The sequence below is a fragment of the Wyeomyia smithii genome, chromosome 3, assembly GCF_029784165.1.
Source record: "Wyeomyia smithii strain HCP4-BCI-WySm-NY-G18 chromosome 3, ASM2978416v1, whole genome shotgun sequence".
NCBI classification, from domain to species: Eukaryota; Metazoa; Arthropoda; class Insecta; order Diptera; family Culicidae; genus Wyeomyia; species Wyeomyia smithii.
The window spans coordinates 204,404,887-204,429,892 of NC_073696.1; the positions used below are offsets into that span (position 1 = coordinate 204,404,887).

General features: G+C 39.4%; 1 protein-coding gene across 2 annotated transcripts in view; it reads right to left on the reverse strand.

The window, feature by feature from the left end:
* The window catches only part of LOC129731059 (mucin-2), a 154,087-nt gene that overhangs the window by 54,425 nt on the left and 74,656 nt on the right, over positions 1–25,006 (reverse strand). The window contains exon 1 of one of the 2 annotated variants that reach the window (XM_055690799.1): positions 16,502–16,520. The exons of the other annotated variant lie outside the window; for it this stretch is intronic. The gene's annotated coding sequence lies outside the window, so the exon portion shown is untranslated. Of the gene's footprint in view, positions 1–16,501; positions 16,521–25,006 lie in introns of those variants that run through there. 2 annotated transcript variants of the gene reach the window in all.

Sequence of the window (25,006 nt, forward strand, 5' to 3'; positions counted from 1 at the left end):
CAAGCTCACCTTTGGGAGCCACGTCGACTACGCCTGCAAAAGGGCTTCAACGGCCATCGCGGCATTATCAGGTATATGGCACCAGTAGGATCTAAGGCGTTAGATACTGCCTATTACAGGGGCAAAATGGAAAGCACCTACAGGCTCATGTGCCTGAGGGTTGCGAGCGCGTATCGCACAGTGTCATACGAGGTAGTATGTGTTCTGGCTGACATGGTAGTCATAAGAGCGGACGAGGCCAACTGGAAAACGGTCGCGGCGACTGCTTCCCGGATAGTCCAAGCAGTACAAGCAGAGCCGGATTTGTGTCTTAGGGGGCCCGATGCAGATTTTTTCGGAGGGCCCTCTTTTCTAAGACCATTCAGAGTTAAGAATATTGCAAATATTTTTTTAATAGCGTTCATGACAATATGTTCATTTATGAGTTAATAGATTTTTTCAGTGGAATGAACCGGACTATGCGGCACAGCACCGATATTGAGAAGCTTTTCGTCGGAGAATAGGTTTATAATATTTTCCTTTTTTCACAAAAAACTCGCAGCTCCTTTACCCGTTTCGTAATGAAGTGGTGTTTCGTTCTAGCTGTGGAAGATGCGTGTAGTCTTTTATGATGATTCTTCGCACCGATTTTACAGAAATGTTTGTATTCTTCGGCAAGTTTTCTGAAGGAATGTACTTTAAGTTAGTTACACAAGTTAACCCAATATTAAAGTTTACACATTTTCGCATTTCTTCTACCGCACCCTGTAAAGGTATGCAGATAGTAATGCCTAAAAAATTATGGTACTTTGGCTTCGAGCTGTTGAGCGTCTGGCCTCCATGACCAGCGTTAGGGGGCCCTCCAAGTCAGGAGACCCAGGGCATTTGTTCCTGACTTCAAGACACCAATCAACGGAAGACCATCGAAGTGCCGGAGTAGACTAACTTCCTATTTGCTAGTAGTTGGCCGAATTTAAAAAGACGGTGCATCAAGCACAGAAGCTGATTCCCTGAAGTAATATCTTACGGTAGTTCCAGGGAGCATATGATATATAGGGCTGGAAACTGGGGGTTTTAATGGGTCAAGCCCTGCAAACCTATCCCCACACCCTGAGTTATCTTCTCAGGTGTCTGTTGGCAGATTTCCAACCACCTTGAAAGAAAAAAGGCTTCAGTGGGCTAGGCATGTAGCTAGAATGCCCGAAAAGTGAACAGAAAAGGCCCGTTTGATATGTTTGGTGGTCAATGATACTCGTGTAATAGGTGTTAGAAGCGATTGGAGGCTAGCACCCCAAGACCGAGTTAAATCGTTGAAAGTGAGTGTCAAAACCTTCGACTCAAAATATCACCTCGATGTCAACTATACCTTGAGCTTCCGCTTGTACCACCCTGCAAAATAAATGAATTTTTGCTACAAATCTTCGATATAATGACCAATTATTCGAGTTATTCTTACGATTTTTGTTTGAGATTATTATTGCGTACTGTTACAGAATCATGTTAATTTTCTTCTTGTTTTTCGCTTGTCAAATACTTAGAATCTACGAAGTTTCTTACAGTTTCTAAGTAGTAAAGAGAGACACTCCCTCAGTTACAAAAATAACTCCCATAAGGCAGTGTGTGTGGCTGATAAAGGCGTGTTTGGAACGAGAAACAATAGACCATCGCACGGTGACGTCACGTATCCGAGTTTGACAGATACTGGTAACTTTATTTACCTTTGTGCGATGCAGTTTTGTTCCAGGCTTTGGCAAATCATTTCAACGGTGATCAAAATGCCCAAAATTAAGTGTGTGGTACCAGTACACTGGAAACAATTATGAATTAAGCAGCATTTTCAATACGCACACGGTTGCTCCACCAGGAAAAAGCACAAAGTCAAAAAGTGAGGGTTAAAAGATTTGGTGTGATGATCTGATACGATATTATACTTAAGGGAAATTACCTCCCCAGTAGTTTTGACAAAAACACAATGCCGGAGACATCAGAGCTTGCGAGTTTGTGCACGGCCTGGATGACGAAATTTTTTCTTAAGTCTAAGTCACACCTTCTGTTCTCGTTTATTTTTCGCACCCTCATAAAATTAAGTACCCGCTTTACAAATATTTTGAATGCAAGCTTCCCTATTGGCCACTGACCAGTTGTTGGATAACTTGTGTACTAAATTCTTAGTAAACTCGAATCAATCTGGTATTTGCGTTCTATTCTTATATCTTTTTGATAACAACATGATTGAAGATCACCTTCGTATAGCATAATCTTTTTTTTGCCTTTCTCCTAGAAAAGTTTAGCAATCACTTGCAAAACCGAAAGTATAAAAGTGCTCCAAAGGGCCGAATGGCATATATCACTCGACTCAGCTCGACGAGCTGAGCATTTTCTGTATGTGTGTGTGTGTGTGTATGTGTGTGTGTGTGTGTGTGTGTGTGTGTGTGTATGTGCAGATTTTTATTCTCACTAACTTTTCTCAGAGATGGCTGGACCGATTTTCATGAAATTAATTGCAAATGAAAGGTCTTGTTGCCCCATAAGACCCTATTGAATTTCATTGTAATCGGATTTTCAGTTTAGAGGTTATGTTTAAAGATGTGAAAATCATGAAACATCAATATCTCAGAAACTACACAACCAGAGATGCCAGAACTTTTTCGTGAAAATCCGTAGATTCTACGGATTTTTATGGATTTCTACGGATTTCCAGTGTTTTCTTCTTCTTTTCTACGGATTTCCCATATATTTGTAAATCCGTAGAAGTGAACAAATCCGTAGATCTACGGATGAATCCGTAGATCTGGCAAGCCTGTACACAACCGATTTGAACAAAATTGGTTTCAAAAGAACGGGCTACCTAGAAAACCCTTAAGTTTTGAATTTCATAAAGATTGAAGATGTGGTTCAAAAGTTACGAAAAGACACGTGTTCTGAAGACTGTTTATTCTCACTCATGTTTCTCAGAGATGGCTGGACCGAATTTCATAAAATCAGTGTCAAATGGAAGGTCTAGTTGCCCCATAAGACCCTATTGATTTGTTTTGCAATCGGAATATTACTTTGACTGTTATGTTTAAAAATGTGAATTCCAGCTATGAAAAGGAACATATTCCGACGACTACTTGGACTCACTCACTTTTCTCAGAGATGGCCGACCCGATTTCCACAAAATTAGTGTCAAATGAATGGTCTAGCTGCCTTAGAAGACCCTATTGAATTTTACTGTAATCGAACTGTAACTTCATTTGTAATGTGCCGACTTGTGAAAATCACGAAACTTCATTATCTCAGAAACTACACAACCGATTCGATTATTATTATCAGATGAGCGGGCTAGTTAAGGGTTAACTGATGAATTATGATTAAACACGTGGTTTCAAAGTTTTGCTGCCCTACACGTTCCCATTTCATTTGATTATAATCGAACTTAAGCAACCGTTATGTATTAAATTTTTAATTAAACAACGAAAGTCTATTATCTCAAAGATTACATGACTTGTTTGAACATAACTAGTGTTACGACGCCAGAATGTTACGTAGTCGGATGAGGGTGAAAAGTAACTACATTAGACTACTTTTATACATTTATTAAAACTAGTAACTACGTTAACACTTATTCTACTTGTTCTACATTTGCGACCCGAGAGTAGAACGGCAGCGTGATCATTTCCGCCCCAGGCGACAGCTGTCATGAGTGACGGCCGTCACTGGCAGGGCTGAGCACAGTGGTTAAATCGAGGGGCTCCAACAACTAGTGTCATACGAACGAGTCATCTCTCAAACTTACAAATAATAAACTTCATAACAATTTGACATGTGGCTCAAAAGTTATGGAAAGAAGAGAAATTCAAAGACTATTTAAAACTATACCTGCTTTGATCGATATATGTGGCCTCAACATAATTTAAATTGGGTGGTATTCGGTAATTTTCAGCAAATTTTCTGGCATCAAACTGACACTGGAAATACCCATATTGGGAGGTATTTAGTTATTTTGGTTGTTTTCTAGAAACTAACAGTGGTCGTCTTTAAATTCAAAATGGTGTCAAGGGTCAATGTTTGGTTTCTATGCATCATCTCGATTATGGAAATATCTATGTTGAGTATTATTTGGTCATTTTCGGCTGTTTCCTATAAGTTGCCATTTAGCGATTCAAAATGGTGCCTGAGGTCAATTGTTAGCTCATTGCATCATTCTGCTTCCAGAGATACTCATATTGGATAGTATTTGGTTATTTTAGGCTGTTTTTCACAAACCGGAAGTCGCCATCTTGGATTTCGAAATGGTATTTAAGATAATTTCTGGCCTCTGAGCGTCATTCTGGTTGAAGAAACACTAACATTGGGTGTAATTCGATCATTTTCCGCTGTTTCCCAGGAACCGGAAGTCGCCAAACTAGAATCCAAAATAGGGTCTTTGAACGATTTCAGCTGCTGTGTATCATTCTAGATCCGGAGATACTCATGTTAGACGGAATTTGGCCATTTCTTGCTGTTTTCTAGAAACCACGAGTTGCCATCCTACAATTCATAATGGTGTCTGAAGTCGATTTGTGGCTCCAGTGCATCATTACGATTCCGAAAATACCCCCCTTTTTGGGTGGTATTTGGTCATTTGCCGCTGTTTTTCCGAAACCGGAAGTCGCCATCTTAGAATTCAAAATGGTATCTGTGGTCGAATTTAGCTCCTATGTATCTTTCTTTATCCGGATATTATTATATTGGGTGGAAATCGTCCATTTTTGGCTGTTTTCCAGAAACCGGAAGTTGCTATCTTACAATCCAAAATGTTGCCTGAGGTCGATTATGGAACATATTTGTTACCACTAAAAACATTTACCTGCCAAATATGATTCCATTTAGTTGATTAGTTCGCGAGATGAGCAGAAATTTGTGCAGAAACATGTGCTTCCATAAGAGGGAGGGGCGTCGAACCATTATGGACATATTTATTACCCTTTAAAACATCCACATGCCAAATTCGGTTTCATTTGCTGGGTTTGTTCTTGAGTTGTGCAGAAATGTATGTTTCATTTGTATTGGACCCCTCCTTTCCAGAAAAGGGAGGGGTCTCAAACTATCATGGGAACCTTTATCGGGACCAAAATTTTGAAATTTTCACGTCGATAGGTTCGGTAGTTTTCGAGCCTATATGGATCAAACAGACAGACAAACCGGACTGCATTTTTATATGTATAGATTACAACATCAATATTTTAGAACCTAAAGAGTGAATATACATTTATTGGATTGAAGCGTTCATGTAAATCTATTTTTACAAATAAAAGTTTGAATGAGAAAGGCTGGGTCTGACCGCTAGGTGGATTAATTTAGGTTTTTCATTAACAGTAGGATGCTTTCAATTTCCTAGTCAATACAACAAACTAACCTTTATATTTTATCTCTAACAATTCAATTGAACAAACCTGAAAAAAAAACAAGAGAAATCTTTATTAATAAAAACATAATAATGTCAAGATAATAGTAAAATAAATCTGGCCATCAAAAATTAGTAATTCGAAATTGCACACATTTTTCATTGATTGCAGCTGCACGGTCTAAGATAACGATCAAATTCGAAGCGGTCGCCTCGTTTCTGTGTGGGTGCCTAATGGATTTATTGTCCTCCCGAGTACACCGGCAAGGCCGATTCATCTTGCCAAAACGGAACTGACTCGTATTTCTTAAAAATGCGCCACACGTAGCAGCTTCAGTCCCAGCAGACTGCATTGCAGTGGTGGAAAAAACTATACGTGGGAGTATCTGTCCAGTGGCTCCAATCTCAACAGGACAGGATTATTCTCCTTTCCGGACGTTGCACAAGACCGGGTTCCAACAGGCGTTGACCGCGAGTAATTGGATCCCGCTGTTTGCGTTCTGGATTTCGCGACAAAGTGATTCATAAAGTTGAATGTGCTTTCTTTCAGCGAGAAATGTGACTCCAGTACACGTCGCTAACAAAAACGGAACACAACGGGAGTGGGTGTCTCTCGGTGAGATCTGGTTTATGACTAGAATGCTAAATTTTGTAACGGGTGCTATGCGGACAGCGCAGCTGCCGCCGACTGTGACACCTTTTATGGGCTGTGGACGACGATCAACTCGGGCGACTCGAACTGCTGGTTTTTATATCTCTATGATGCCTCATTTCGACAAAGAACGATCTAATCATTCGGTGCAAAATTGTTACCAATAAAAAACAAGATGACATGATACTGAAAGGGAGTTGCTAGAACTATTCTATTTATACAAATTTTATTTTTATCAACCAAAAAATTTTACTTGTTTATAATTTTTTTGAAAATTTCATCCAAACTGGATGCAAAATTAAATTGATCCCTTTAAGGGTCAGACCCTTACTCGGTATAGGAAGGCAGGAAGTTTAGATTTATGACATGAAATGATTAAGAAAGAAAAAAGGCGTAAAACCTCATTCACAGATTGTCGTGAATACGAAACGCAAACGCTGCTCCACAAGGGGGTAGTTTCCGTTTGAGGTTTTTTAGATGTATGTAATTCCGAAAGCACAAACAATTTCTTTTGTTTTGAATCGATTCGAGTCATTATAAGCTATGGAATAATGATAGTTTTTAAGAAAATTTTATGGTTGATGTTCCACAACCAAAAATGAATATGATAATTAAGTTATCAACAACAGATTTTCTATAGAATTTAGGCTTAAAAATTTTTAAATAAAACCGTATATCATCGTATATATTTTTAATCTCCTGGAGAATATGAGCTGCCGAAATCCTGCCATATAACTTCTGAACTCATAAGGAAGCTATAAATTCTTATCCTAAATGATTACTCTTTTTCCTTTAATACATTCGTTTTTAAATATGTAAAATTAATTGTTCCTCTTCGTTATTAAATCATTTAACTCCCTACTCTCACACATTCTATCGGAAAGCACAGCAAAGGTTACCATAATTCAACCTCTTGCTACAGTCAGGATGCCTTGTGCCAGAAACGACTCAATCGATAAAAATCATCTGCTAATATAAAACATCCGTTTCTTGCTAATGCTAATTTTCGCAGTCTGCTGAAAACCTATGCAAAGCTCGAAATGTAAATTTCCAAAAACATCATTTAAAGGCGGATGTTTGCCGTCATTCAGAACAAAGGGATCAACCGACAATTGGCCGCAGATAAAATACGATTTCCTACACCGTACGAGACTAACCGTTCAAGGTCATCGCTATCGCCAATGCGATTGAAAAATCATTAGAATTCGATCGGTGTCAAACATGGTGCCACCACCAAGAGCTGCATTTTGATTGCATACTTGAGGATGACTGCACACAGTAGGTACCGTACACTACGGACTGGAACGTGAGAACTGGATTATTCTTTTGTTTGTTTGTCTGTCTTGTCTTCCTCTTCAGCTTCCTTTAAGACGAATCGAATAGTTTGGTCGTGATCGGCATTGATAAAGTACCGCCATTTTACCGGAGGCATTGTGGCTGCTTTAGAGAGTGCATTTGTTGGTGCCACAAATTTGTATAGCTATACAATTCGCGTTCAATAGACCGGTATGCACGATGTGTATTATTGAGTATTGTTGTTCTTGTCACTTAGAAATAATTATGGGTCGTCAAGAACAACTGATCTTCAAACATTCAATTCAAGTGAAATAAATTATAAACTATTCAAATGCTAGCTAAGCCTCTGTATTAGTCTGTAACTGTGGTTATTTTTCCTGTAGTTAAAAAACCTAACATTAAGTGTCAATTGAGGATGCAAAGCTCTTCACAGGGTTGTACTCGTCTGCCAAGAAAATTTGGGTTTGGAATTGTTCCAGATATCATTAGACCATCACCATCAAATTCAGTTACGAGCTCGTTTACAATAAATTCAATTACCAACTGTCTAAAGGTATACATTCCCAACTCGACGATAATAACATCAAACACTGTGACTGCAACGCCACCAGTGGATGGCGTAGAAGGCGTAAAGTGAGGGTAACGAATCGTCCAGTTTACTGTCACTTTTTCATAGTACAACATCGGTTGGTAATGATGATGTTACAACTAGCGATACTGACACCGATTTTTTCAAGATGAGTCTTGATGCATCACTGGTGGGCTCTCTTGGCAAATCTTTCATGCATACCGCGAACAAACATTAAACAGGTGCCGTGATCCCATCACGATCTGATTCGAACATGCAAATTTCCAGGTGAACCAGCGATGCGGAGAAATAAATTGCGTTAACTGAACAAGTGAGAGGTATTTCATGTTATTTAATTTATTTGAGGTTATCCATTACAGAAATATTTGTATGAAGATATCAATGTCAATAATATGTGAGTCATTAGGAAAATTTAAGTTATGAGAAGATTTAAAAACACGAACTAATTCATCTAGTGGAGTAATCCAGCCTTTTTCATACAAATATGCTTATATGTAAAATTACAAGTGCTTCATGTTATGTAAATGAGATCTTATTATTTTTTTCTTCAATTATAGGACAACATTATAGGTACACAGTTCTGAGATATCCTGAAATAAATGTTGTCTGGAACCGCATGTTGAAGCATTTATAATTTATTTGTTAAGGGTTTGGAGAACCATTTTAATTAATAACCTGGAGAATCTCTCACACTCTAAACATATAATAAATCGGCTATTTTCAATTATATATTAAAAATAATCTGATATTGTAGGTACTAATACTAAATAATTTGTTATAGACTTTGTTATACTTCCTGGAACATTTATTTTTTAGATAATCACGTAGCTTTAAAACAACCTCCCCCCTCCCCTTGACTACCATCAAAAACATACATAGAATCATTAAGGAACAAGGAAAGACAAGAAAGTATTACAAATAAAAAAAAAACAATTAGAAAAATCCAAGAGGGAGGGGGAGCCCTCCAATATTACGTGTTTGATGAATGTTTCCTAACGCAGATGACCTTCTTAGTATTATTCTTTTCGCTTTTGAGCTTCATTCGGCTTTATAACGACCAAATACTGACGGTCAAGTACCGTTAAATTTAGATATTTCCGGAGCGAGGAAGTAATTCCAGACGCCATTTTGAAATCTGAGCTAGAAACCCTTGGTTTCTGGAATACAGCCCGCGATATTGATATTTCAGAAATTGTGATGGTGTTTTGAGGCGGGAATCAACTTTAGTTTTCGTTGTGAATCCCGAAATTACGAAATCACGGGTTTCTGGAAAACATCCCGAAATCGCCAATTAAAATATTTCACTATGTTCATTCTAAGAATTTTGATGTTGTATTTGAACTCAAGGCCGCATATTTCATTCACATTAGTTAGTTTCAAGCGGTCTTTGGGTTTCTTTTCATATTTTATGAGCCACATATTCATAGCCGAATTTTGGGGAGATCCAGCGGGGCCATGGCCCCAGCTCCCCCCTTTTTGAGGCCCACACAAAAGTTCACTTCTCATGACTCACAACTAAATACAGTAAATTAAAAGCATAGAAAGATCGTGACACTTTAAAAATATTCTTTTGCAGTTTTGACAACTGAAAAGAAAGCCTCCACGAGTTACTTGGTCCCCGGGCCCCTCAACCCTAAATCTGGCCCTGTACTTAATAAATTATTATGAAACTCATTATTAGTGTGCTTGAAAGATAACACGTTCGTATGACATGTCAGTTCTGTAACTTCTGAGATAATAAACTTTCGTTATTTTTGCTATTTGTTACAACAGTTACAGTAGAATTCAAGCAACTAGACCGTTTATTTGACGCTAAAACCGTTAAAATTGATCAGTCATCTTTGCGAAAACTATGAGTTTAAAAAGCCTTCTAAATACGCTGAAGGTGGGCAGCATTTGTCTACTTCAAATCATGCTTTCGCCGTGTTTATTTCTAAATTTACAAATTACTACATCGGTAAGCTAATAATTGAACGCAATCTCACATTCATTAGAATTCATATTGTTGTATCACCGGCGATAATTTGTCGAAAATTCTTGTGGTACTATTGAATGAGAGTGAACTTGTATACAAGATATAATATAGTGTTTGAATCATTCAGTTTCATTTCATGGTTTTTTAAGCACTCAAAAAAGAAAAACAATCAGCAGCGTTTCTATGGAAAACTTGTACGTGAGTAAAAATGATTGGATGATACTAGTTCAATCAAAGAACACACTTGCGTTGAATATTGCGAGCGTCCAAGCTTGGTTTAGGCGAAACGTTGTTGAGCCAAAAGGCCAACTCCAGCCCTCACTTCGATTTTTCAAAGGCACAAGGCTCGGTAATAGTTAATTCATCACATGTTAAAAAGCTATTTTATGTTTGCTACGGTGAAGCAAACACAATATAGCGTTTTCACAGGGAACTCATTATCTACTTCCGAGTCTTGTGCTTCTGGAAATTCGAAGTGGTGGCCAGAAGTCGGTCGTCTAAGGCATCAACACCGTTTCATAGCGAACTGCACAAGAATTTTGACAAAAAGTTCACAGTAAACCATATTGCAGCGAATATCTGCCGATTTTGACTGTATAATTTCCTGCACGCCTTAACAACAATCCGCCAGGAAGGTAGTGGAAGACCGGCCAGAGTAGTGAACAGAAAAGAACATTTTCCTTTTTGTCAAATTCGTAGTTCAAGCCTAGTAGTTTGATTTAATTAGGAAGTATACCAGAACGAACGTTTGAACGAAAGTTTTGATTTCATTTCTTCAAAATACTATACCGATGAAACACATACCGTTCTGGTCAGCTAAAATAATATCACATAACGTCACAAGTTTCTTCCTAACACCTCCACTAGTCATATTTTTACACTAGACTGCCGGTTGAAACATGGACTCGACTGGTTGGTGCTGCCTGGGCAATGTTGTCAACCGACAATAGCTAAGTGAGAAGGTGCGTAAACCATAGGCGTCGTACACAAATTACGTAACGCTAAAAACCTAGATTTCAGACCCCCTCCCCCTATGTAACGATAAGTAACGTTCGATATGACTCCCCCCCCCCCCTAAAATTGCGTAACGCTGGACAACCTGTCCTACCTCCAAATTTGCAATTTGCATTACAGTTACGTAACGATCTCAACTACCCCCTCCCCCTATGTAACAATAAGTAACGCAGACTTTACTCCCCCCCCCCCTTCATGCGTTACGTAATTTGTATACGACGCCATACTTCTGCGGTAGAGGAAATATTTCGCCAACCCGAGCGTCTGTTTACCAAGATGGTGCGGCTCAAAACAGCGTTCGATCTTCATGTTATGAGCGGCTGATCAACGTCCTGGTGTCAGCGTGGGACTCTAAACTGAGCTGATACGATGGTCCTCTGGCGAGAGAGGGAAGTTGGGGAAGGGCCAACGAGCCGCTCCGGAAAACAAAATGTCACAGTCAACGCAAGAGATAATATGATGGGCCAGGGCCGGCGTCACATTATTTTACCGAGTGGGTAGTAAGGAATAAGGAAGGTTCATGGGTGACAAAGGCCGGGAGGGGGAGGGGGGGTGGGGGGGTTGGTGACCTTCTGATACTTCTGATACCTGAACAAAATTTTACGAAAACTCGACAGTGCAACAACAATAGGGTGCCAATGGAATGTTTAAAAGTAAAAAGATTTTCGAATTTCGTTCAGAAGTCATGTTTCTTATGGAAGGCAATTATATAGGCTCATTAATTCCACGTCCTTGCGAGTGACTTTCTGAGAGTTTACCGGAACATTCGTCATGGTGGGCATGCGTGTAGGCATGTTTTGAGTTCTTTCTTCGTTCTATTTATCAATTCTTCCTCAATTTTCGCGTCATGATTGTTGGGTGAGTCTCACGCTTCTGGTTTGTCCAGAAACTCTGGATGGGATGCAGCTGGGGAACGTTGGGTGAGTTGGCCGACCTGGGTACCGCATCGATTTTCAGCCGCTCCATCTCCTCCAACGATTGCTTCGAGTAGTGGTTCGACACCAGATCCGGCCAGAGCACCGCGTCTTCGTCCCTACGGTATTTCTTGATAAACGGCGCAACTTCCGGCAAGCACTTCCTCCTATAAATTTCTCCGTACACGGCCAGTACGGAGCTTCTCGCTGATTGTCAGCCACAGCAGCACCTTCTTTGGGAACTTGGTGTTTAAAATGAATTTCACTTCAGAGGTCACTTCCTTCGTGGGTATAGTAAAATATGGAGTACCCTGCCAGTCGTTGTCATCCAGGGTGAGATAGGTTTCGGTTTGGACCACCATCATCACGTGCCGATTCGTCGGAAAATCGAGACCAATGGACGGGACTTTCGCTCTCTGATGTCCATGTTCGCCAGGTACTTTTCCACTGTTTGGCCGGTTGAACAGACCTCCCGATCAAGCGTACTCAGCGATGTAGTCACTTCCCCCTCGGTTTTCCTCTTCAGCATTCTTTGGAGCTTCTTGTCGCTCAGGGTCGTCGACCGTCCGGAATCGGTCTTTCTTTCGATGCTCTGATTGTAGTCCAGCAGTGCCAAAATGTTGTAGATACCAGAACAAGCGTAACCGGCGTCCCATTACGGTACGGTGTCTGTTTTCGACGCGATGGGGTAACGTTTTTTGATTGCGCACACTTCTGAACGGAGTAGCTTCGCTGTTTTCGCCATTATGGTTAGAGTTTGAGTCAATTTTTTTCTGCTGACTCATGCTACTATGATTGATGCCGCATGGGTAGTTTCGTTAGTGCATATAAAGGTAAACTCATAAAAGATCGGCCTTTTTTGTCCATTTTTTTTAATGCTAACGTTAGGCCTCAACAATTTTGTCTTCTCGAAAAAAGTTTCCATCCAAAATTTGAGCTTAATCGAACTTCTGGAAGGGTTTCACTTACAATCGTGAAAGTCTTACATTTTTTACCAACCTAAAAATGCACAAGAGTAGTTCTTGAAGTTTCCGAAATCGATTTTTTTATAGTAAACCTCTGATGTTGTTTCATAAAAATTTGTTTTTAAAACAAAAATTAAATTTCAGGGACATGGAAACTTTTGCGTTGGGAGACTCGAGCTACACCAGAACACACAAGAGACACTCTCAGCTCTAACATTTCTTTCATCGATCAAAAAACTGTAACTTTGACCGCTTTGAGGCTCTACTTCCCAAAGTCCGATTGAGCCTAAATTCGGCATGGACAATTTTAACAAGAAAACAAAACTTTAGAACTCTATCGTAAATGAAATTCAGAACTCTATCGAAAATGAAACAATTAAAAGAAATAATCCTTTCCTCTGAGTAACGTTACAACTGTACATAAGTCTGTAGATTTATAAACTATCGCTCAACGATATACATCAAAAAATCTGTCGCTCGTAACAGTACTTTTTTTGGTTTTGTCCGATAGTTCCGTGTGGGTAAGTACCCACATGGGTATTTTCCGAGTGGGTACTACTACCCATACTACCCACATGAAACGCCGGCCCTGTGATGGGCTACATCCACGCAACTTCGAAGTCGTAGCGCCGCAGGAATTTTGTTGGACAGGACAGAAGGCATAAAAAAGCGGGCACCGGGTGGGTACTTTCTACCAGAGTTGTGGCATCACCAGCGAGCTGGATGTCTACGATAGCTGCCCGTAGTCCGAAGTACCTTCTTTCCCCGCAAAGATCACCCGACCAACAGACAGAGAATCAAATCGACCACATTCTTATCGACGGCAAGTTCTTCTCCGACATCATCAACGTTCGCATCTACCACAGTGCGAATTCGAACTAGTACCTAGTAGCTGTGTATATGCGCCCAAAATGCTCGACGGTGTATAACACCCGCCGAAGTTGAACGCCGCGACCAAATATTGAGTAACTGCGGGAGGCCGTGGTTGCGCAGGAATACACGCAGCAGCTAGAGGCAGCGTTACCCACGGCTTGGCGACTCTTGAAGACGGCTGGAGTGGCATCCGATCCGCCATAGATAGCACTGCTGTAGCGCTACTAGGTACGAGGGCTTCGAATCATAGAAATGACTAGTTTGACGGCAAATGAAACAGTTAGTCGAGAAGAAGAACGGAGCACGGAAACCGACAGGAACGGAACAGTCAAAACTCACTCCTCTGAAGGAAGAAGCGCCAGCAAGAGGACCGAGATCGCGTAGCGATAGAAAAGCTGTACCAAGCTAACGACACTCGGAAGTTTTACGAAAAGCTAATCAACTCTCGTAAAAGCAGGCAGATATGCAGGAGCTTGAACGATAACCTCGTTACGGATGAGTGTGAGGTGATCGAAAGGTGGAAGCAGCGCTTCGATGAGCATCTGAACGGGGATGCAGTAGAGCGCGAGGACGGTATTCCAGTCTCCGATCTCCTGGAGGTGGGGGAGGAGATTGGTCTGCTGAAAACAATAAAGCTGCTTGAGTGGACCAAGTTCCCTACGAGCTGTTGAAATACGGTGGAGAAACACTGGTTAGAACCATGCACTGGGTCATTGTCAAGATTTGCGAAGCAGTTCGTGGGGCACTACCAGGCGTGATATATGTGTGCCCTCGCCACCACGGATCAGACTTCAGCGATTCGTCAGGTTATGCAGAAATGTCGTGAATACAACGTGCCCACACACCACTTATTTATCGATATCAAACCGGCATACGACACAATTTATAGAGACCAGCTATGGCAAATTATGCACGACTACGCTGCCAGTAACCGCAAGTCAGTCCCATCTGTAAAAATATGAATATTCACGTTCAGTTATCACTTATTTAAGATGAATTATTTTAACAATAGTTATGCTAAAATATAGTTTGCAAACTAACCTGCAAGAATTACGTGTTAAAGATCACTGAAATCATTGATTTCATGATAAAAACCTTGAGTGTGGCTGACTTGCCGTTACATTCTGCACCGAAGAGTAAAGTAACCGCAAGTCAGTAACCGTGGAAAGCCGTCAATCCTTCGCAGTTCAATGATGTACGGAACCGATAACAGCTCAATCGGTGAGGATTTGGATGAAGAAACTGAAGCCGGGACTGCAGTTGGTTCATCTGACAACAAATGTCAAGATGATCAAAATCCGTTTGAGGTTCGAGCATCACCTTTGGAGATATCTTGGAACGATCAATTGGATACTGATGGAAGTTTTTCGTGTAATGTCCACGGTCCATTTTTTTCCCTTGTAGGAGATTATGATCACTGCTACCATTAGTTAGATATATTGTGGTATACTCCGCGTTAGTCCACGGTCCATGCAAAATTTTTAGAATTTATATGAGCAGTTGTCCACGAAGGGGGAAGAAGGGGTCAAAATCGTTAAAGCAACGATTGATCGAGTGATGTGTGTAGTTTGAGTATCAGGGGTACTCTCGAGCCCCTTCGAGACTCGAAGAGGTTTAAAGCAAGGTGATACAGTTTACTTTTACCCTGGAAGGTGTGATTAGAAGAGCGGGAATAAACACGAGTGGCACAATATTTCAAAAGTTGATTCAACTGTTTGGCTTCGCCGACGATATCGACATTGTAGCTCAGACCTTTGTGAAGATGGTGAATACATCGGACTGAAGACCGAAGCCAAATGGATTGGACTGGTCATCAATGCATTGAAGACTAAGTACATGAAAGGAAGTAGTTCATGAGAAGACAGTGCTAACCTTCCACCTCGAATTCAAGTTGGTGGTGAACTGAGATATTCAACGAGTTCGTGTACCTGGTCTCACTGGTAATTGCCGACAACGATACCAGCAGAGAAATTGGTCTCCGGAGGACGCTCGCTAAGATTGGCAGGTTGCGGTGGACTGGGCGTGTCGTAAGGGTGTCGGACGACAGCCCGGTGAAGATGGTTCTTGAAACCGATCCCTCAGAGACGAGATGGAAAGGTGCACAGCGGGCAAGGTGGATCGATCAGGTGGAAGACTACCTGCGGACCCTACGCAGACTGCAGAGCTGGTGAACTGAACCGAGTGGAATGGAGACGACTCTTACATACAGCAAAGGCCACACCACGGCTTGAGACTGTTTGGTAAACTGCTCATAATTTAAAAATTGGCTGATATGATATAGGCATCAAATCTAGGAAAACGCATTTTAGAGTTTTTTGTTGGTACAAAATATTTTGACTGTCGATGTCAACTTTTTTATTGAGTATGTCACCCTTCATAGGGTATAACTGCCTTTAATGGACCACTTAGTAGCGCAGCTGCAAATTTTGCAAGAAAAAGTGTAAATATCTAAACTGAATTAAGTATTTTATTATTTGTAAACATGAAGTAACATGTTTATCATCTTTTCTGCATGAAAAACAACAAGATAATACCTCTATTTTCTTATAATAAATAAATTAATCATCGCTTCAATTTTCTTTAATGGGCCACTGTTTCCTTATTTGGACCACAACAGTTTCCTAATTTTGGCCAGGTCTAAATAATATATCTCTTCAACCGTAGTTGCCGCTGATGAAACTAACTCTGGCTTAAGCACTGAGAGTATTAGATGGCGGTTCATGAATCCATAGTACCATTACGGGAGTCACTTCACGGTGAAAACAGAGTGAATTGAATGAAGTCCTATTACGGGAGTCACGTTAGTGAGAAAAATGTCGCAAGGAATATTGCAATAGCATTGAATAACATAAAAGTTTACTATTGTATCAACATACCGGCTTTCATCTTGCAGTCCGAATGACGAGAGTTTTCTGATATGAATCTTGTAGACTTCGTAATAGGGAATCCTTTACGTGCCATCCGTGTTATCCAACGAACAATTGAATCCTCTTCCGCGGCAGTCAATGCAGTTGGTTTACCTCTTCGTGGTTTTCCTGACCGCTTGCTGGCTGCACTGAACATTACGGTGGATCGTGGAACATTGTAGCGCCTGCAAACTTTTCTACATCACACCACTTTTTATTGCTTGAAGACACTCAGTAACAGCTGCTTTATTAATTTTTTTTTCCAATTTTTGGCGTTTTTCCCATTTTAGCAGCAATTTTGTACAATAACACGATCATAACAAATTTATGGTTACTATGGTAACTATGATTCGCGGCGTTATATCGATGATAGCTCTTGTTCGAAATGAAGCATGTCGGAATAAGGAAAACAATATTATTTCCACCATTACTTGGGCCACTATTTTTCAATATTTCAAGTGTTTTTCCTAGTAAAATTTACTGCTTATCTTTTAGACACTATTATCCTACCCGCTCATCAAAAATCTGATTAGTTTCGCCCGGAAAGTGTGATGCCAGTACAGTTTTTGGTAAAGCCCTTTACTATGAAAACGTTAACAGACCATGGCAAACCAGGTAGCTGTTATCAAAAGACATTTTTTACTGCTTTAATGAAGAATATTACACTGTGCTACAGCGATTTAGAACTTTTGAAGTGACAAAACAGCCAAAATATAAAAAATCGGTTGAAAAATAACGCTATTAAACACAAAAATGTGAGCTAAGGTAAAATAACAAGGTTTTGACCATAACTTATATTTTTCGGGGTTTTTGAAAAACTTCAAGTAAACGCGCAAGTAACACTTGACTAAAGATGCAACTCACACTAAGTCACATCAAAAGTTCTTGCATTTTTTCATCATTTGTAGCTCCGTGAAATAATATTGCGATATAAGCCAAAAATTCTGGTTTTCCTAAAAAATATATAACTTAGCCAAATATCAACCGATTCTCATAAAACTACTTTTATTTGATTTGAAATTGAAAATACATTCAAAATTATAGTATATGTGTGGTATGTTTCTTATAAAAATAGACGACAAATTTCAAATTAAATTGAAAAATTGCGTGAAAAAGTCTAAAAAATCAGATTTAAACATAAATAACTCAACATGTTTTATTCATATTAGTAAAAACCTGTATATATTTTGAAAGCACTATTTGTCCCCTTTCTAAAGCTGCTTAAATATTGAAAATCGGTTGATAAACGACTGAGTTAAAAAATATTATATGCGCTGAGGTCCAAAAAACCGTATTTTGACCATAACTTCAGATTTTGGGGGTGTTTCGAAAATTTCTAGTATGAGCGAATGTTACACTCAACAAGACCTACAACCTACACTAGGTCACTTCAGAAGTTCTTGCATTTTTTTTTTTCATTTGTAGCACAGTGTTATAGTAAACGTCTGTTGCAACATTTCTAATGAAGAACATTATTGAAGTTGTCAAAGCACAAATCATAATAAGTATATTTATAATGTGTCATTTGGTGTAAGAAGTTTAGGTGGTCCACTAAAGGAAGTGGTCAATGTTAAGCAGATCTACCCTACATGCTGGAACCTTGCCGTTGAGTTAAAACAGGGAAATCTGCAGGAAAATTCCCTCCGCGAAGTATTTTTAACGCAGTAGCCCCTTTTTTCAAATATAAACTAAAGATCAGTTGATAAACCGGTGATGAAAATGGCTTTAGATTTAATGACACAATACGGAAGCACAAGTGAGGACGAGAAGGACGACGAGACAATTGTTTCGTGCAACAATATAACAATATAACAAAAATCATGATAATCTTACAATCCACTCTCCTTTTTTTTCTCATCAAATCCGAAATGAAATCAATCAAATCAATCTTCTCTTTATTTTTACCTCTAATCAATTAAATTGGTGGTAGATAGCATTTCTTAGTATGTAAATATTCATGACAGAAGGAAACAGTCACACTTTTTGATCATTGAGTTTTGCGGCACAACGAATAAATTCTTGTTGCATCAAAAATTCTTTGTAAAAAAGCAAAATTTGATGCAAGAGCCTTACGATCGCCAGTAACTACCAGGCTACAACACAGATTCGAAAGTCAGACGCAACAAAGTACAATAATAACACACTGTACAATAATAACACACTGTACAAGCCATAGGTTGAAACATATTTAATATTAGCCAACTTCTCAATTATTTTGGATATCAGCCAAAATTGTTTCACATTTGCTGCCTTCCCAAATGCATTTCTGACCATCCAATTCACTAGGAACCTCGTTTAGGGCGTTTATCATCACGAGAAACTGTTCTTTCGATTTAGGTAAAAATGGCGCATATTAGCCAATTTTGAATTATAAGCGGTGAAGTAAGTAGCAAAAAAATCCAAATTGTAAGTTGTCACCCGTTAACATAACGTTGTATTGCCCGGCATTGATCAAAATTGATAATAAACAAAAAACCGCCAAAATGTTGCCTGTCAGTTATAAATAATTGTTAGCGTGCAACTTCTCTGGGGCAGGGGCCTATAAACGTCAACATTTTGCCTACCAATCATAAATTCATCACGGCGGTAACATTTCATTTCAAATGCTTACAAAACTCTGATTTTTTTCCATCTAAAACGACATTTACTCTAGAATAAGTATACCGACAAAATGGTATGTTTACTCTATTACACTTGTTTTAGGGCAAACCAACCAAAAAGTGGGTACCGTAAACTGGAGTGACTTTGATCACCGGGGTGACTTTGATCACTCACTGATATTTGTCGTAATCTTCACTAATTATGTTTAGATATGTCTAAATTGCTACTAACCATGCATTTCCAGCTATTAAAAGAGCGTTTTTCATGCTAGAATATTGATTTTAAAATAAAGTGGATTTTGAGCGATTTTTATTGCATACAAACAATCGGTTCAAGCAGATACAAAACAATAAGCTGCGATGCGTAAAGTTTGTTTATTTTGTGCCCAGACTAGTTTTTAAGCTAAAAAAATATTAATACTACGCTTTTCATTATTGCTTTTCTATTTTTTTTCCTCAAAGGTAATGTTGAGTCCTAATAAACTCAATAGTACATTATATGTTTTTTTTTCTCACGACAACTCAAGCATCACTTAACATGCATTTTTGGACTATTTGGTAAGCCATATTCCACGTGAACTAGTTTTTGGTGATTTTGGACCTCCTTTTCTCTCCGTGGACAGTCGTTCATATATATATATCCTAAAATTTTGTACAAATTTTGGACGTTCACCTAATAGACTGTTGACGTGGAATGTGAATAACCCCAGAATTGCTTTTTCATATAAATTAACTCATTTGAGTCGTTTTCAATTATTCAAACTTGGTAAAGCAGTATAGTTTCACTTTAAACTCATCAAAACAATGAAGTGATCAAAGTCACCCCGGAATGATGATCGATGTGGAAATTGTTGGGCACCTTCAAAAACAGCAGAGCTGTTGCTAAACTTTTGAGGTAGTGACATGATCTTGCTCAATGGGTGCCAGTACTCATTTCAAAAATGTCAAACAATTTGGTTTTCAGGACATTCTCAAAATATTTAAGATATATTCAAAAAAGTGATCGAAGTCACCCCTGTTTACGGTACCAGAATCAATGAGTGGTAGATGGAAAATGTATGGAGTTTGACAGCTACAAGAGCCCTCTGTTCTGGGGCCTAACTTTTTACTGACAAACAACGTAGTTGGCAACAGCTATTAGAGAAGAAGTGCGGATTTCAAAAAAAATCAAAACACTCAGTTAATTATTTTCGGCTCACTCACTCAATTACCGTTAATTATCTGTGTCGCGCAAACAACATGTTTTCAATTATGGTACTCGTTCATCTGAGCGAAACCTGTGTAAATAAAAAAAATACCCCGCGGAAAAGTAAATCGTGATTCCGTAAACATAATGCAATATGAATCTTCAAAACAAACCCGAAAAATTTATGATTGACGCACGTTGAATTTCTTCGTGAGAATTTTGGATGAATGGACAAGGTGAAAACAACGGCATCGAATTCTCAAAGCGTAGTATTACCATGAATACTGGAACATTTAACATATTCAAAAATAGTCTATCTTCTATAACATTTGCTCGAGAACACATTTCAATCATCAATTCGTTTTTCTGCCAATAAAATTCCTATATTATATGTAGTTCCGAATTGAATTTTTTGCATAAAAAACATTAGGTCTACAGTAAGTTACGGGTTGCCTCACAGTATACAAGATTCTTGCTCAATCAGAGAGATTATATTTTTCATCTTTCAACCGTCAAATGAGCAGCCAATGGACGAAACATTTATCTATGGGCAAACCAACGGCCAGTACATCAACGATTCAACGATTGGAACAGTCACGCGGGTATCAAGGCAACTTGATAAGTCGTTGGCACGTGTTGATCAAGTTCAGTTCTTTCGTGTTCGCTTCTTCGCAATATTGAACGCACTGTACGAAAGAATGCTACCATCCATGTTTAGCAGCCTTCTGCTGGTGGGATGGAGAAGTCACGAAGAACAATATACAATTAAGAATTTTCTGCCTATGACGTGCCGCAATGATCGCGGTATTGGAACAATATTTCCTCTCTTCTCTCCCTCCCTCTGAAATAGGAAGAAGACATGTTTCGAAGTGCGGTTGCGCGATTGCAACCGCTATGGTAGCAAAACTTCAGCAACGCTGCTGCTAAGCTTGTTTTCGTCGCCTGTTCGGTTGCAATTGCACGACAGAGGTCGTGTGTCAAGTCAAAGGTGTCCGGCGGTAGATCACCTGGGATAACCTCGGCGCTCTTCAATTTACGTGCTGGCTGTGTGCTTTTGAAAGCTATTAGCCGCGACACATATCGAGCGAGTGGGCATTAGCACAATCGAAGACATCTGTCAGATTGCACTTAGAACCTGACATCCGAAGGTTCAGTTGCTGATGTGTGTAAGTGTTTGTAAATTCCTTTCTTTGGTGGTTTGCATTCGACATCACGTTATTCCAGGATTGTCAAAAGATTATTCTGAACTGTTACAGAACGCAAGCTAAAAAGCCTGATTTTCAAATCGAAAAGTGAAGGGATGTTCTCATTCTTACATTATCAGTACACCTCGAGTATGTATTCATCCTGGAAAATGAATGATAATGTCGATATTCAGAAACTGTAAAGTATCCGGATTAGATCGGACCGCAGCGTATATCTTCCCTCTAATACTTCTTGAGTAGATGATATAGATGATTCCTCGGTCGCTAAAAACTCCTAGAATCTATTCCTCATGATGGTAATCATTAAACCTTGATATCACCAGGAGTTATACAATAAAAATGATTTGCTGCTTCCTGGCACCATTTTGACGGGTCTTTATTCCATTTCTGCTAATTTCTACCAAATGCGGACAACATGCGGCTTATCAAAATTACTATGCTATGCTGTGTAGATCAAACAGAAGTTGTATAACATTCGTCTTCTTGAATGAAACCCCAAAAGCGTTCATCAAATATTGTAAGATACTTGTTCGTTACGCCACTCTACAAAGAGTGTAAGCAACCTGCACAGAACAAAAAAAGCACCGATCAGTAAAAATGGCATACCTTCACGCCGCATGGCGTCACCACGCGGAAAATACATCTTCTCTCGTCACAAGTGTGCTAACATCATTCGTTTCCGCAAAAAAAATATCTTCAAAACGTGCTCGCACACAAAGATTGAGGAGCCCAAACAAACAATATCTGGCAAAAATCTGAAGAATCCATTTCGGCGGGTGAAGCGAAAATCTAATCGCTCCCGTGTGCCGTCCAACACTGATTGGCTGTTTCGCGCTAGATAAGTCGCCGCTGCGAATCGCCACCGCGCGGGACACACGCGGTGCGTTTTAATTATTCATACCCAAGTCACGCAGACGCTGCACACAAGAGGTACCTGGTAAAAAAGGGGTTGAAAATGAGATTTATTTTTCGTTTCCACACGAAATATATATCATGAGTCATTTTGGATGTCTGTTCAACCCAGCGGTGACAGCAGCTTCGATGAGAGGGAAACCGACTTCAGTCGGTCCGAAAGTTGATAATAAGACTTTGTGATGTGATTTATTTTTGAGTTTGCTTCTTGGTCAATGAAAATTTGTTTGCCTGACAATGTTTTCAAGTAATTTCAAAGTTTGCTGTGCTCTCTAGTTACAAAGCGTTTCATTTAATTACTATTATTTTACAAGCCTAGCTCCAATCCCGTCCCGAGGATTAATTCAAATGCAAAACAGTACGAGAACAGTTTACGACATAATAAGAGATAGGTCAAGTCGTCTTACTAAATAGTCCTACAAATTCCGGAAGAACCGAAAGTAAAAACAACGTTGTAACGTTTGTCGGTTTATGCAAAAACAAGTAAAAGTCATCTTGTTAACATAAAACTTTACTTACAATAATTGACATTTCACCACTGAGATAACACTACACGAAAGGTAAACCGAGTTCAAACGGCCCCAAGTGTTTCCCCTTCGGTTCCATCAATCAGTTCATGAACGTTCACTGCCACGGTCCGGTCAAGTGTAGGAATCTAATCTGAGCATTTCTCAGAAAGGTGAGCCGCCCGCTTCGGGTCGCACAGTTTTAGAGGTATGAGAAATTGGCGATGCTTACAACATCCGCATTTTGCGCCATCACGTACTGTTAATTAAGCTAATGCATGGGAAATTCTAATCGGAAAACAATGCACAACTATGTAGACTGCGCAGCAGCCCTAGCGTGCGCATTGCAGTACTAAACTGCCACCTAATTGCTGGAAATCAAATCAGATTGCTATCGCACAGAGCCTGCGTTGCACTGGCTAAGCCCAGCGTGAGTGGTGCGCTAAAAGACCCGTAGGTCACATGTCGCGATAGTCGGGTGGTTGCGTTGGAATTCTAGTAAAAGACTTCATCCGTCTACCCATAAATATAGGTCTTGCTCACAATAGAATCATGATTCATCGAGAAGGGCTGTGAACATAATAATGCCGTAATACTGTTTTCATATGTTGAACAACTTTTACAATAAAAATACATTAAAGTAGAAATATCAAATTTTGAATCTACTAATGATGTCATAAGAGAGCAATTCCACAAAAAATGTCCCTATTTTTATTTTTATTTTTCAATTGGGTCTTAAATTTCTACACGGTTTTCTAATTTTTATGTAACAGCTGAAGGGGTGTAATTTTCTGAACAAAACGTTGCCCATAGAAACATTTATGCAAATTTGAAGAAAATAATTAAATTGGGACATTTTTTGTGGATTGCTGTTTTATGATATTATCAGTAGTTTTGATACTTTTGAAATTGATATGAAGATAAGCTTATATTTTGTCTCTTTTTCATGGTCACTCGTGCTGTATCAAGAAGTTTACGGTCCACGTTTCAGCGCTTTTGCATAGAAGTGAAAAATGACCACAATAAACGTCAGTGCATTTTTCTACCATCACAAGGAAATATTTCGTTTTCATGCAATGTTCATTCTCTCTTCCTCCGTTTTTTTCATCATTATTAAAATACTGAAAGCCAACTCATCCCTCAGGCGCAGTTGAAACGTGTTCGTTCGATATTCACTGTTTCATATTTTCTCTGAGCTTCATTGTGTGAACTGTAATGTCGTAAACTTAGTTTGTGTGCTGTACATTAGCATTACGCGACACGTGATGATGAATCAATTTTAGCGTTTCATTATGATAACGACAGCAAGTGTCACGTTGATAACGTCATTTTCGCTTTAACAAAGGAACGGTGAGTCTCATTTGATTGAATTTTCTGAAGATTTTATTTCGTGACTGTGAACGATGCGCGTGAATTATTTAATTTAATCGGAGTATGACATCTCGTGTTAAGAATGAAATTTTAGTGTGTTTGAAAGTGCGCTGCGTGCATTGGAAGTGAAAATTGAAAAAATTGGCTATAAAGATCGTTCCGATAATTATAAATACACTTACGATCAACCGTCATTTCAAATACGTGCAGTATTCAACCAAACGTTGGCTGCGTCCTGTTGTTTAAATCCAAAATAAACAGATGCTGTCATTTTTTCTAACATTTAGTGCGAAATTTTGAAAATGCGTGGCCTTTCTCCCGAGCAAAGAAAGCGAATTGTGCACAAATGGGGCGCCGTGAGTGGTCTTTCTATGAGAAAATTAGCCAGAGAAGAAGGTATAAGTGTCGGAGCAGTTCAAACCGCATTGCGGAAGTATTGTGAAGAGTGCCCATTTACTGATGCCCCAAGACGTGGTAGAAAACCCGGGCCTGTTGATCCCACAATGGACAAAAAGGTTAGGGAATACTACAAGCGGCATCATTCAGTATCAGTACAAGATGTGGCGAGAAAGCTTGGAACCTCGGCGAGTAACGTTATGCGTGCCAAGGGAAGAATGGGTCTGTAAACCCGTCGGAAGCAGAAGCAGCCAAAACGAAATCCAAAACAAGCTGAATCTGTGAAACCGAGAGCTCGG